The sequence below is a fragment of the Sciurus carolinensis genome, chromosome 6 (genome assembly GCF_902686445.1).
Source record: "Sciurus carolinensis chromosome 6, mSciCar1.2, whole genome shotgun sequence".
Lineage (NCBI taxonomy): Eukaryota > Metazoa > Chordata > Mammalia > Rodentia > Sciuridae > Sciurus > Sciurus carolinensis.
In genome coordinates this window covers 139,573,689-139,586,191 of record NC_062218.1, presented here as the reverse complement: position 1 = coordinate 139,586,191, position 12,503 = coordinate 139,573,689, and the positions used below count along the sequence as shown (strand labels likewise).

The window sequence follows — 12,503 nt, the reverse complement described above, 5'->3', positions numbered from 1 at the left end:
AGATTTGTCTGTGTTTTCTGATCCCCCATCACCCCTTGCTAGTTCTGAATTAACAGCTGTGCAGGTTGTGGCAAAGTTATCAAAAAAAAAAAAAAATGTTACCTGTCATTCAGTGGGCATGGTGAATAAGAGAGCACCCACAGTGTTAGGCCTGGGAGTAGAGGAGAATGAAGGGGGCTGGGTCATGGTAATTAATAATATTTAGAATAAATACATCCACATGATTCCAACTTAAAAGATGAGGTTCATTCTATGCTGAGTGGGAGCAAAATAAGAGCCTCAGAATTTGATCTCTGCATAATACCTTTCCAGAAGACAAACTGGATCCTGGGTCAGAATTAAGAAGAGTGAGACTTTTGGGCTTAATGAGAAAAGAATTCCAGAGAAAGGCTAGGTGTGGTGAATCCCAAAGTTATCTTCTTCCTACCAATGTGCAAGTGATGAGGAAGAGTGGCAGAAGTGACAGGTCTGGCTGTGAAGGACAGGAGACTGTCGCCAGCAGCAGGGGAAATCCAGCAATAGTTAGGAGTGTTATTAATACCCATTCATTGGTTAGATTGCATTTCTGGTAATAAATTTTTTTGAATTCTTTGTTTTCTGGATAGTAATCCCTTTTCAAATCAGGTAGCAGTGATCTTCTAATCTCTTGACTCTTTACACTCTTGTGTCCTTTGATATGCAGAAACTTTTTATTTTGATGCCAACCCACTTATGGATTTTTGGTTTTATTTCTTGCACGTTAGGCATCTTGTTAAGGATATCGATACCTGTGCCCATATATAGGAGTATTAGGCCTACATTTTTTCTAACAGTTGCAGAGGTCTAATTCCTACATCTTTGACACAGATTTAGTTGACTTTTGTGCAGGGAGAGATAGTGGTGCAATTCCATTCTTCTATGTGTGGCTATTCAGTTTTCCCAAGACCATTTGTTAAAAAGACTGTCTTCTTTCCAACATGAGTTTTGGTGCCTTTGTTTAGTATCAGATGACTGTATCTATGTGGGTTTGTCTCTGTGTCTTCTAACCTTTCCATTGGTATTCATGCCTATTTTGGTGACAGTAGCTTGCTGTATTGGTTACTGTAGCTCTGTAGTATGATTTGAGGTCCAGTTTTGTGATGCTCCAGCTTTGCTCTTCTTTCTCAAGATGGCTTTTTCTGTTCTGGGTCTCTCATTTTTCCATATGAATTTTAGAACTGGGTTTTTTCTTCTAGTTCAGCGAAGTAATCATTGATATTTGATGCAGATTTGGTTAAATCTGTATAGCACTTTTGGTAGTAGGGCTCACATTTCCTAGCTGACTGGAATGTTAATCCAAGGTTGCTGAGAAAGCTCCATGTGCATGACAATGAAGTTTGCTTCCACCCCAGACCATGATTCATGCATCACACCACACAGGACACTTGTCATTTCCGTCTGCACTTAAGCTCTGAATTACTACTTAACTTAGAAGTAACTCATAATAGTTACTATAGTTTGGGCTTCTCTAATGAAGTAATGTTACAATGAATTTTGTGAGAAGCAAATAATCTGAACTGGTAAACAAAAAGAGAACAATTATGGTAGATATAAATATGTATCCTTCCCTTGTCTACTATGTGTTTGATGTGAGTGTCATTATGTATAACCATGGATATGAATTGGTGTGTGTGTGTGCTTTCATATCTCACTTTGTAATCAATAGCATCTTGAATATATTTTCATTTTCTTGGTGAATGAAGAAAACTTCACTCTCTAGGATTCTCCAAAGGGACAATCAGGAAATGGGCAAGTCCCAAAATTTCATTGGAAATGTAATAATTTCATTCTTCTTCATGACTGAATAATATTTCAAATGTGTATATATGTCACTTTTCCTTTATTCATTCATCATTACTCAGGTAATTTTCAAATTTATAATTTTTAATAATGTTTGAATTTCTATTCAAATTCAAAATCATAAAAATTATTTGTTCATGATAAGAGCAAAAGAAAATAAGTCGGGGGAAGATATTTTGAAACTTCTGCATAGTTTAGCATTTTTTTTTTGCCAACTACCTCCTTTTTGAAAATTTTGCTTAATAATAGATCATCACATTTCCAAAGTTTCTGATTTTTTCATTTTCTTTTTTTGGTACCAGGAATTGAACCCAGTGGTTCTTAACTACTGAGCTGCATCTCCAGCCCTTTTTTATATTTTATTTAGAGACAGGGTCTGGCTGAGTTGCTTAGGGTCTTGCTAATTTGCTGAGGCTGAGCTTGAGATGTGGGTGGCAGCAGTTCAGCTGGCAAGTCGGCAGCCCTGTTCCAAAGGCGACATCTGGCAGCTGGACACCACACAAGAGTGCTAACATCTGGACAAGGACCTAGCTCAGTCAGGAGCGTTGTACAAGCCTGTGATCTCAGGGGCTTGGGAGGCTGAGGCAGGAGGATAGTGAGTTCAAAGCCACCCTCAGCAACTAAGTGAGGCCCTAAGCAACTCACCGAGACCCTGTCTCTAAAATATGGAAAGGACTGGGAGTGTGGCTCAGTGGTTAAGCACCTCTGGGTTCAACCCCGAGTACACAAACAAAACAAATCAAAATAAAAACAAGAGGAAAAAAAAAAAAATCAAAGAAAAAAAAAAGTCCTAACACCTAGCACAGCCATCTGCTGCTGCACTGGAAGTACCCAAGGCATTGCAGCTCTGCAGTGGAAACAAATGTAGCAGAGCCAGAGTCCAGAGAGTGCAGCAACCTCTGCCCCAACCCACCCACCTCACCACCCATGGGTTCTAACCTGCCAGCCAGGAATGTCAGACAAGTCCAAGGGACATTATTCACTCAGGAGACTCCTGAGAAGTTACTGCACTTTCTTTTTTCAATCGGAAAGAAAATCAACTAGAAGGAAGGAGACCAGGTTGAGACCAGGGCTACTGACAGGAGAATCCAGCTTTGGGGTTGTTAGGGGTACCTGGGACTTTCTCACTTTCACATTTCCTGAAGAACCCCCTGTTCATTTCCGAATGGCCCTCCCACTACTTCTGGGCCTTTGTGTTACCCTTTCTGTCCTTCCTTCCCTCCTTCCTTTCATTCTGTTATACTATCCATTTAGATGGGGAGCTGGGTGAGTGTGTGTGTGTGTGTGTGTGTGTGTGTGTGTGTGTGTGGGTGTGTGTGTGGGGGGGGGGTGGGGGGGTGTGTGTGGGGTGTGTGTGTGTGTGTGTTTATGGGTGTGTGTGTGGGTGTGTGTGTGTGTGAGGGGGTGGGGGAGAACACCCTGAGGTCTTGCCACCTGCTGGGTCTATGGGACAGGGACGGTTTTCCTGGCTGCTGTCTATGACCATTGTGTTGGCGTTTTACTTTCCTCCTTCCCTCCCTCTCTTCTTCTCTCCTGATCTATACACACTACTTCCTTCTAGTAAAATGTGTGCTCATAGGAAATACGTTTTTAAACAAGAGAGAAGGGTACGAAGTGAAAAGTGAAAGTAAACACAGGTCACATTTGCATGAATATCCTCTTGGACTTTTCTGTATACCTACAAACATACACACGTTCTTAAATATTTGTGTGTACAAATAGTCCATACTGTATATACTGTTCAGAAACTTGCCTTTCCCCATCAGATAACTCAGATGTTTTCATCTGTCAGCACATATGGAATTAACATTCTTTCTACCTGACATCTTTAATCTAACTAACATTCTTTAAGATGTCTACAAGTATTCAATTTCCCTTTGATGATCCTTTAGATTTTGACCAGCTGTTATACAACTGTGCTTCCACCAGCATTCTGGGTACATTTATTTCTGTGTCTTCAAATGAGACTAGATTGGCTCTCGGATCCATGTTTTAGGGAGGGACTGTGAAGAGGTCCATTTCCTGGCCTTTTATCTCAAGGATTCCCCATGTGAAGTGGAGTAGGCTGGCAGGTGGGTACAGAGGAGGCTGAGGGGTTGGGCAGGGGTCATGGTGTCTGTACTGTGCCCTGGTGATTCCCTGACCTCATGCAGCATGCTAGAGAAGTTAGGAAGGGGACCTCAGAAAACACACAGATGGTGTCTTTCATCTCCCAAAGCTCTAGACTGACATGCTTATACTTGTCACCTGCTGGGTAGGGTCTGTGATGACTTAGAAAACAGCACTATTGAAAGCAATGTTCTCTCTGAGAGTTCTGCGTATGTATTTTAATGACCTTTGCATTCCCTGCTTCCCATCTCCAGGCACATTGTGGACTTCTTTCTCATATTCACTCAGCTGGGGTTCTCCACTGTCAATTTAATGTTTCTTGCTGACAATTTTAAACAGGTAGGATTCTGGTAAAAAGAGAGAGTATGACCAGAGGTGAGTGGAATTTCTGTTTAGGATGCTTCCAATCTAGTTTGGTTAACAAGAGAGGTGAGGTTTTTACACTTATGTACAATGCCTTCATTTGATTCTCATGTGAAGACCTAGGATGTTAGAGAAACCTCAAGATGTCTTGTGCATTCTTCTGTCTTCGATGGATCAAATGCAGCTCAGAGATTTGGACTGCTAACAAGAGTAACTGTGAAGACCTCCATGGAGGGGTCACCAGCTGCAGGTGCCTCTAAGGCCTAGTTCACACACTGAGCTCTTAGTAAGGAGCCTCTTCCAGCAGGTCGGTCACCAGCTTTGTGATTGGAGGCCTTTTCCTTTTTCTTTCTTCCCCTCTTCTAAGTGATAGAAGCAGCCTTTGGGACCACCAATAACTGTCATGACAATGAGACCGTGATTCTGACGCCCACCATGGACTCAGGACTCTACATGGTCACCTTCCTACCCTTCCTGGTGTGCTGGTCTTCATCAGGAACCTCCGCATCCTGTCCATCTTCTCCCTGTTGGCCAACCTCAGCATGCGGGTCAGCCTTGTCATGAGTTACCAGTTCACTGTTCGGGTGTGAGCCCAGTCCCTCCCCACCCTCTTAGAGAAGTGAAGAAAACCAGTAAAGTAGAACCTAAATAGTTACATGACACTTATGTGTGGTATATTTCGAAGTTTTTAACTTCAACAATATTGACGTTTTGGGGAGACAAATTTTTGTTGTTGGATTTTCCTGTGCATAGTACCATATTTAACTGTGTTCTTGACACAGGTGTTAGAAGCACTACTCCTCCAACTGCGATAATGAAAATTTTCTCTAGATGCTGCCAACATCCTTTAGGGGAAAATCTCCCCCCTGAAGATTACTGGTTTGCATTATTTAAAATTACATTGTTAGTCTATGATTATTATACACAATTGGAAACTAATGGAAACATACTAAGATCAAAATAAGAATCAATTTTCTAGTTCATCCTTAAAGTAATTCTTTACCAACCCATTTATTCATTCATCAAAACTATAACATCACTTATTGTTCACACCACTTGCTTAGCCCAGGTGGGTGGGTCTGTGGGGTAGTTTGTAAAACACAGACACAGAAGAGGTTAGAAGATCAGGTATGAAAAACCTGCCTTTACATACAATGGCAGTTTGTGAAAAATAAAATGAATTGAATTTGGACAAGAGTCAAAAAAAGGAAAAGAGCAAAATAGGTGAACAAAAAAAGTACTATTAGAAAATTCATTATTTCATTTATTTCCCCAATTGCCCTCAGAAGGACTCTAGTGAAAGGAAATGCAGTGTTTTTAGTTTGTTGTTTGTTTTAAGGAAAAGTAATCTGGATCAATCACTATGTCTGTGACAGACACACAGTGTCTCTGTGTGACTGGCCTGGATCCAAAGCCACATAGAAAGACCTGGATCATCTGAACCTTCTCTTTACTCTCAACCTGGGCCCTCGGGAAGACCTCAGGAACTGTAAGAAAAACATCCCTTTCTTCTTCCCTCCCTCCTTCAGTTACATGTCTTCCTCTTTTTCCTCCCCTTCATTTCCTCTTCTCTGCCACTAACTGAAAATCCCCACATCTCCCTTTCCAGAAGGCAGGTCCTGGTCATCTCAGGCCCAGAGAATATGTAACTCACACCCCACAACTTCTTATCATGGTGGAGGGTGAGTATCCTCCAGATGTTTCCTCTTTTACCTTCTCTTCCTGGTGCAACTCTTCAGAAGGTTACTCAAACCAGGTAACTTTGTGAAGCTCAACTCTCAAAAAGTGAGAAGACGATTACTGGAATTCAATCTTTATCTTCAAAAACAACAAATAAATTGGAAGGAGGCTATCTGTTCACCATATTGCTGTCCTGAGCAGTGCTCACTACAGCATCAGGTTGCTATGAGACCAGCTGTCACAGTGGCCTCAGCAGTGTATTATGACCTACTGATGACATCACACAGTCCAGGCAGTCTTCACAGTCCTGCAGAAGTGCTAAAGCCCATCAAGTAAGGTGGTAACTTTTATATAGTGGAAATTATATAATTAACTTGAACTTTAATACATTGCACTTGCTACCAAAATTAGAGAGATGATATGAATTACTCAAAGGAAATTCTGTGTGCCTATAGATACTGCATGCCTCAGCCTCCTCGGTGGTGAGGATACGGCAGTACCAGAGGCTCAGGTTGAGAACCATGCTGATTCATAGAAGAAGTGAAGGTTTATCTCATCAGTACTGTTTACGTTATGTAGAAACCCAGGTGAGAGGCAGGCTGGAATGTAGGTGTGGACTTGAGAACACCTCATCCTCCACACACCTCAGCAGTTTTTGAATTTCCCCTGCTGCTGGCAACACTCTCCTTATCTTCGAAGCCAGACTTGTCTCCTCCACCCCTCTCCCACATCATGTACACATTGGTAGGGATGGGAGAGCCCTGGACTTCACCACACCAAGCCTTTCTCAGGTTAAACCTGAAGATCTCACCCTCCAGGATTCTGTTCCAAGGCCCAGTTCACTTTCTGGAAACATGTAGAATGAAATTAGTGACATGACTTCTGTTTTTGTGGACTATGAAAGGGCCAGGAGAAGGAAAAAGGGAAATAACGGGGAATGGTATTGGTCACATTAGATTGTTACTTTGTATGCATAAATGAATATCTAACAACAAATCCTATCATTATGTACCACTCTAATCCACTTATAAAAATATGGGAAAATGAAAATTAACAAAATAAATCTAAATAAATAAAAACAAAAATACATACTATCATGCATGTTTGTAATAGATAAAAATTAAAGGATCAAACTATATCAATTTATCTAGATATAAAGCATTGAGGAATCCTCATGAACTGAATGTATTGAACAAGTTGCATTGGAGAACAATTAAGCAACATATCTTAAAATAAAATGAATACACAACCTACAACTCTGTGATTTCACTTGAGAAAAGGACATTTACAAGGATCACATCAGTAACATGACTTCCACTTCTGTGGCATTGGAATTTTTAGTTTCTAACTCAAAACGATGAATAAACAAATTATATTGGGTGATTGCTCTGGAATTCATTTCCAAGGATACAGGTCAAACTGAGTAAAATATTCCCTGGAAAGGAGCATCAGGAAGGGACTGGCAATCAAGTTTCAAAAAGAAAATATAACTCCATGACCAGGTTAGTATACAATACTAAGGGTACTGAAAAGCGAATGATTTATAACTTTTAAACAGGTCAGAAATACAATAATCTCACCCAAAGTCCTAACGACTCTCATTAGGTCTAGATCAATGAGAAATTGATGCTCTAATCATACTGGATTCCTGCTGCTTTCATAGAACATTACCAGGAGTTTATGGCTTAAAGTACAAATTTATTGTGTTGACGTTCTGGAGATGAAAGTCTACTCTGAGCTTCAGGTCTAAGTCAGCGTGTCAGCAGTGCTGCTCCTGTCTGGAAGCTCCACTGCAGGAGCAATTTTTGTTTGTTTGTTTTTTAAGTTTCTGGAGCTGACTGCCATCCCTACCTTTGCTTGTGTTCTTCATCTTCAACAGGCATCAGTTCATCCATCCACCATCTGCTTGCAAGGTCACAATGTTCACTGAACAACACCCTCTTAGCTACATCTCACAAAGGTCACTTGATGACTCTGTACCCAGATGATTCAGGGAAACTTGTTGCCTTAATGTCATCTGCAAAGTCTCTTCTGCCATATAAGTTCTCATATATATAACTTACGGGAATGAGGAGGTTGACATTTGTATGGAGAGAGGGTTCTTTTCATCCTACTACACCAAGAACAAGTCAGAATTCACCTATGGTAAAACAGTAGTATGAAATGAAACATTGAGCAAGACAAGAGAGAAAAATGTCATAGCAACTGTACAGGCATATTGAATAGAGCAAAGCAGCATGAAATAAAGAAACAAAATCTATAGTTTGAAATTCAAGTTTAATCAAAGGAATGGAAGGGCAATCACAAAAATATTTTTCATGCTACAAAACTTAGGAAACCAGATTGAATGAATAAGAACTCCAAGATAAGTCCCTGCAAATAAATGAATATCGAAAATCTAATTTTGTGTAAAATAGACATGCTAAACAAGCTCATAACAGAACAAATAAATAGGAATCAGAAAGAAATAAATGAAGTTTACAATTTAATATCTGGCATGTAAATTTATATAAAGTACGGGGAAGGAAGAAAGTTATAAGTGATTCAAAGATGATAGAGTTTATACAAGAAAAGCCAAATGATGCAATGAACTAATGAGTAACAATTATAGTTTCTGCATTAAAGAGATTAAAACCTTTCTAATATACCCATCTCACAGGTTAATATCTCAAAGTTAAAAATGGGTGAAAAAATTCATTGACTAATCATTTATGTGACACACTGAGGCCATTTTACCTGTGTCTTATTACTCTCACCAAATACTATCATTTTAAGTAGGATAGTCTCTGTTTTTAAGATAAAAGAATTTATTCAGAAAAGGGGAAAAGATGCAATGAAGGAGTAATTCTATAGGATTGAGGTACTGAGGTTGTCATTTTGTTTTTACCTCCGAGCATACTTAATGCATGTCCCCAACCCACCAAGGACACATTGTATCCACTGAAGGTGAGGGTATCCCTTACTATTTCAGCACAAAGTTTTACTTCATTCATCTTATTTAATTGTGTCCAATCCCAAAGACAAACTTTAACTTTTGCCTGTTACTTCGCCATCTCTAGTCAGAGAGACAAAAAGAAGAAAATGAAAATTGAAGAAGCATCATTACTGACATTTCACAGTTATATACTCATACAGGGTAACTGATGAAGTGAAAAGTGATACATAACACTTGTAAGTATATACCACTGTGAATTTTCACATGTATATTATTATGTTATTGTTTTCATTTCTCTAATTTGAGACAAGGAGGAAGAAAACAAAAACAAAAAATGATCCTTGGGAGCCCACACAATAAAATAGATTGAATGAAGTGAAGGGAGTCTGGCCCTGGGGGATAACATGAAGACCAAGTGTTTGAGCCCAAAATAAATGAGATATGGAGACTCAAGAAGTGAGAAGCTGAAGTACAATATTCCCCTAAATCCTCTGTCATCAGCACTGCCTTCCCGTAACTCCTGACAATTTGTCATCAGTCTCCTAATCTCCTGTTCATAGCTCTAGGACTGGAGAGCATGTTCCCGTGGGACTCAGGTCTCTCTACCTGTACTGGTCACTTCTCCATAAGCCTGTCCTCACCTCCAGCTCTTTTTCTTATTATGTCCAGAGGTCATTTCCTCCCTTTTCCTCTGCTTCCTCCTCTCCTTCTTCCCTTTCATCTTCCTCTGGCTCCTCATTCTGGCAAAGGTGAAATGGAAAACCTGGCAGATAAAGACCTCACTGACCCCATGCTGCACGTGGTCCTGAAGGACCTCCATGCTGGGGAAGACCCAGCAGTAACCCAAACACCTGTAGCCACTCTGCAGGTCCACCAGCCTCCCTGGGGATCTGGACCAAGAACTCTCCTCCCAGGAGGCAGCAGCTCTGCTGATCTGTCCACAGCCTTCCTCTCCTCTTGTGCTACTGTCCAAGCTGACATCACTGTTCATTAGTGTGCTTTTGTGGACACACGGGACAGGGCCACCTCTCAGGAAAGGCAATGGCTTGAATTCTTGCTTGTATTCTTGGAGGTCTTCTCTCCTTCTGTCTCTCACAAGACAGACACGTTCCTCTTCATTTGAACATACATGTAGTTCATGTTCACAGCTTTTTCCTCTTTCACTTGCCCTGAAGAAGGAAAAGGCTCATTGAACAAGGTTGTTGAAAGTCATTCATGTGGAAAAGGGCAGAAAAACTGAGATTCTGCTGAATTCTGTACTGGACTCATCTCAGAGAGACCTGGTCATGGAATACTTTGATGTAATTAATTGATTTCTAGGAAAGAAAATTTCAAATGTAAGAAGAGAGGATGGCCATGAGAATATGCCTGTGTGTGACCATGTGGAATGTGGGCAAATGTGTCTGAGATGTATGGGAATGGTCTGTGTGGCGTATCTTATCTGAGATGTGATCTTGGCACAAACCTGTGGAATAGAGGTTGTGGTATGTTGTGGGATTTTATGTACTTTCTATGCCTGGTGTTGTTAGAGGGGTTCATGATGAGTGTGTCTCTCTGTGTGTCTCTGGTGTGTCTGTGTATTTGTATGAGTGTGTGCATCTTCTGTGTAATGACAGTACTTAGTACCTAATTATGACATCTTTTTCAGACCACACAGTGCCCTCTGCCCCACAGTGTTCTCAGCTTCTCATCTCTATTCATTAAACTCAGTGGTTATATTGGAGGATTCTCAATTTAAGAGCATTTACCAAGTGACTGGGTGTTTTATTCTTGCAAACTTTCTGTACATTAGAAACAATTCTACCACTTCCAAGATTTAAAATATATCATAAGGCTCTACTCTGCTCCTCCCCATTCAACAGACAACTGCACATTCTTGGCTGGTGCAGTGCCAGCAGGATTTCTCAGACAAGATGGTGAAGGTTGGAGTGAACAGATTTGGCTGTACTGGGTGCTGAGTCACCAGGGCTGCTTTCAACTCTGGTAAAGTGGATCTTGTTGCCATCAGTGACCCCTTCAATGACTTCAACTACATGGTCTACATTCCAGTAAGACTGCACCCATGAAAAATTCAGTAGCACAGTCAAAGCTGAGAACCACAAACTCTCCATCAATGGAAAATCCATCTACATCTGCTAGTTGCAAGATCTCGCTGATCTTGCAATGTGTTGTGGCGTCTCCTGGTATCTTCACTACTATGGAGAAGGCTAAGGCTCATTTTAAAGCCAATGACAAAAGTGTCATCATCTCTGCTCCTTCTGCTGATGACCCCGTGTTTGTGATGTGCGTGAACCATGAGAAGTGTGACAACTGCCTCAAGATACAGCAATGCCTCCTGTACCACCAACTGCTCAGTCCCTCTTCCCAAGGTCATCCACAACAACTTTTGGATTATGGAATGATCCATGGCCACAGTCCATGACATCTCTGCTTATCAGAAGACTGTGGATAGATCCCCTGTGGTGTGACAGCCATAGGGCTGCCCAGAATAGAATCCTTGCATCCACTGGTGCTGCCAAGTCTGTGGCAAGGTCAACCCTGAACTGAATGGGAAGCTCACTGGCTTTCCATGTGCCCACCCCCAATATGTCAGTTGTGGATCTAATCTGTTGCCTGGAGAAACCTGCCAAATACCATGACATCAAGGAAGTGGTGAAGCAGGCACAGAGGGCCCCCTCAAGACCATCCTGGCCTACATGGAGGACCAGATCATCCCTTGTGACTTTAAAGTGATACCCACTCTTCCACCTTGGATGCTGGGGCCAGCATTGCCCTCAACAACCACTTTGTGAAGCTCATTTCCTGGTATGACAATGAATTCAGGTACAGCAACAGGGTGGTAGACTTCATGGTCCCCATGGCCTACAAGGAGTAAGAGCCCAGGACCTCCTGCACCAGAAAGAACCCAGAGTAAGAGAAAGGCCCTCAGCTGCTGAGGAGCTCCTGCCCCTAACTCAGTCACTAAGCACACTGAGAATCTCTCTCATCTCAATTTCCATCCCAGACCCCCTGAAGAAGAGCAGGGGCATAGGGAGCACTACTGACACATGACATCAAGTGCAAGTGCTCTGCATCCAGAAAAAAATATATATATGCATATATATACACACATATAAATATTATAAAAATCTCTAGTTCATCTGATTTCTGTGCATCTCTGTTTCCAGTGGGTAGATACATATCTTTGAATGCAAAAAACTTTATTAAATTGGAGTGGAAAGAAAGTTTTTGTTCCTGAAGTCCATGTAGTGCAAATTTGTGACCCAGAAACCAACCATACAGGAGTTACAGAGTGTTTTCATTCATTCACAAAATGAAATGAAGTTTCTAGGATGTTACTCATTTCTGAAACTCTGTTTTTAAAATTCTTTCATGATGGTATTTTGATTATGTTTCTATGTCCTCAGTAGACTTAAACATAGATAAGTACCATCGCCACAAAATTGTGGGTTAATATGTCTTCCTACCACTTAAAATACATTGTTAGTTCTGTTTGAAGAATAAACATTATATTTGCATGTTTTGCAGTTTTAGATTGTTAACTACTTTTCACAAGTCCTTATGTATAGACCATCTTAAGGATGGTTGACTCACAATT

At 40.9% G+C, this 12,503-nt stretch overlaps 1 pseudogene; it reads left to right on the top strand.

The window, feature by feature from the left end:
- Positions 1-10,818: 10,818 nt before the first annotated feature.
- LOC124987038 (glyceraldehyde-3-phosphate dehydrogenase-like) lies at positions 10,819-11,780 on the top strand (annotated as a pseudogene).
- Positions 11,781-12,503: the final 723 nt, after the last annotated feature.